This window comes from Melanerpes formicivorus, unplaced genomic scaffold (genome assembly GCF_026170545.1).
Source record: "Melanerpes formicivorus ecotype bairdi unplaced genomic scaffold, bMelFor1.0.p_v2 SCAF_100, whole genome shotgun sequence".
NCBI classification, from domain to species: Eukaryota; Metazoa; Chordata; class Aves; order Piciformes; family Picidae; genus Melanerpes; species Melanerpes formicivorus.
In genome coordinates, this window is record NW_027142452.1 from 396,438 (window position 1) to 399,186 (window position 2,749).

The following is a 2,749-nucleotide window of genomic DNA, read 5'->3' on the forward strand; positions in this document are numbered from 1 at the left end:
TGTGGGGGTGGGTGAGGGCTTGCCCCTCTCGGGGTGGGAGTGGGGAGCACGGGGTAAGATTGGGGTTTGGGGAGGCTCCCCCGACCCCCCCCCCCCCCCCCCCAACCGGCTTGGCTGCTTCGTCCTCTCCCTTTGTCCTTCGGGATGTGCAGATTTTACCTGTAAATAGCAGAGAAAAGGAACAACAAGAAGCCTAATTGGAAATAAATCTCTTTTTTTTTTCATTGTGACTGTGACCTTGAGTAGTTATTTATTTTGGGGGGGGGGGGGATGGAGTGCGGGGGGGGGGGGGGGGGGGCGGTGTTGTCGTATTGTTCTGTGTGAGGAGAAAAAAAACAACCAACCCAGGAGAAAAAAAACAACCAACCCACAACAAAACAACAAAAACCCACCAAGGCAACCTATTTTAAAGAAATTAATTAAAAAGCAGGTTTCTTACAGGCATTTCTGTTGTCAGTGGCCCAGCCTCAAGTCCCTAATGAAAACAAAAGATGTTTGACTGGGGTCTATCAGCCTTAAGTACTGTTAAGCCGCACATATGATGATTTATTTGTTTCTAAGCAGATATTAATATGCTCATCCCAAACTGGGCTCAGACAAAACCAGAAGCACTCATTAGCGCCTTGCTTCGCTGTAAGGAATGGGCTGGAGCGATGGATTTCTCTAGAGAGACCTCTCTCTTTAAGCACACCCCCCCTCCTTCGCCTCCTCCTCCCTCTCCTCCTCTTTCCCTCGCCCCAAAATCTCCTTCTCCAAGGTAGTTAATGCATTAATGAGTCTAATTTTTGCACAGATGTTTCTCGGTGTTTGCAGGTTTTCTGTGTATTTTGATATTACAAAGGAGCTGGCTCCTGCGATAGCTCATGGCCTGACAAGCAAATAGATAATCAAGAAGACAAATGGCTTCTTTTGTGAGCCGCAGCTCTTGTATTAATTTTCATTTTCTTTCTCATAGAAAGTATCGAAAATAACCACTCAGGACGAAAATAACGTTCCAGTTCTAAGTTAGAAATAAAGAAGAAAAGAGAGAAAGAGAGAAAGAAAGAGAGAAAGAGAGAAAGAGAGAAAGAAAGAGAGAGAAAGAAAGAGAGAAAGAGAGAAAGAAAGAGAGAGAAAGAGAGAAAGAAAGAGAGAAAGAAAGAGAGAAAGAAAGAGAGAAAAAGAAAGAAAGAAAGAAAGAAAGAAAGAAAGAAAGAAGAAAGAAAGAAAGAAAGAAAGAAAGAAAGAAAGAAAGAAAGAAAGAAAGAAAGAAAGAAAGAAAAGAAAGAAAGAAAGAAAGAAAAGAAAGAAAGAAAGAAAGAAAGAAAGAAAGAAAGAAAGAAAGAAAGAAAGAGATTAAAACAAAAAAAAAGTGGTGTACTCAGAGGGGGGGTTCTTGGTGGGCAGGAGGCGGGAAACCTCCACCAGCAGCTGGGAGAAAATCATTTTCTTCTGCTCGCCTCCAAAATAAACCGGGTTTGTGCTTATTTGTTCAACGGCCACGGAATTCTTCGAGTTCCCCCAAGCCGGGGCGAAATATTTCCCTCCTCGTTATTCAGAAACAAAGGCAGGGCTCGAAATATTTCAGTGGGGCGGGAGGGAGAAGAGCGGGGGGTGGTGGTAGGGGGGGTGGTGGGGAGAGAGAGCTCATGTGTGTTTGTACCTTATTCCTAAGTCACTGCGTAGCCACCTTGCAAATAAACTGTCCCCCAAAGCCTCCCCTGCCCCCCAGCTCGAGCAAAAGGCCTCGGTTCTTTCTTTTGTGTTTCCCACCCCCCACCCCCCCCCTTTTCCTATTGACATTTTAATGCTTTTAAAATAATATTAATGCAGTCACATGGCGCGGATGTTGCAGGAGAATTTGATTTCTGGGGGGGGGTATTTGGAGTTAACTATGGTGGGCTTTAGAGGTAGTCACAGCAAACCTTTAAAGTTTCTTTTTGTCGTTGCTGTTGTCGTTGCTGCTGTGTTGGGGGGGTGTTTTTTTTTTTGCCTGCGTGTCGTTCACACACAGGGGTGTGTGTGTGTGTGTGTTAGGGGGGGTTGGCAGGGGCTGTATTTTATTGCAACGCCTAAAGGTTGGGGTGTTTTGTTGTTGTCCTTGCGGTTTATTTCCCCGTTCCTGGCTTTGATCTGCTGGGGGGGTGGGGGGGTGGGGGTGAGGGTTGTAAAGAGGGTGTTATTTTCAAGATAGGGCTTCGAAGAATGCCCCAAAAATTGTTCTGTTCTTTTTTTTTCCCCTCTTAAGTCTTCCTTAAAAAAAAAAAAAAAGCATATGCTTCGAGGAATGCGAGGTCTATAGAGGGGAAATCAAAGCTGGAAAGTATGAATAGGATAGAAGGGGGAGAAAAGAAGATTTCTATAGGACCTAAAAGTTCACAGCCATTATAAGCAGACAGAAGCCAAGAAAAATGCGCGAATTATACAGAAAATCATTAATCACTTCTTTTCTTTAAATACTTATCCTTTTCCCATTGTTATTCAACAGCAAATCTCCGCAGACCGTCTGTTGGGAAAAAAGCACCCGGAGTCCTACCAGAATCTTCCGAGAGAAGGGGGAAAAAAATATATATATATATATATACACCTCTAACATAATAATATTAATAATAAAATCTGGATCGTAAAGGTGAAAGCTTTGTTTTTGGGGGAGAGAAACCCAAAGCAAACACATCACCCCAAAACCATCTTTTCCCCCTACCACCACAGCACCCCCCCCCCCCACCCCCCCCCACCCCTCCTTTCCCCAGACCTCTCACTTTGGAAGAAA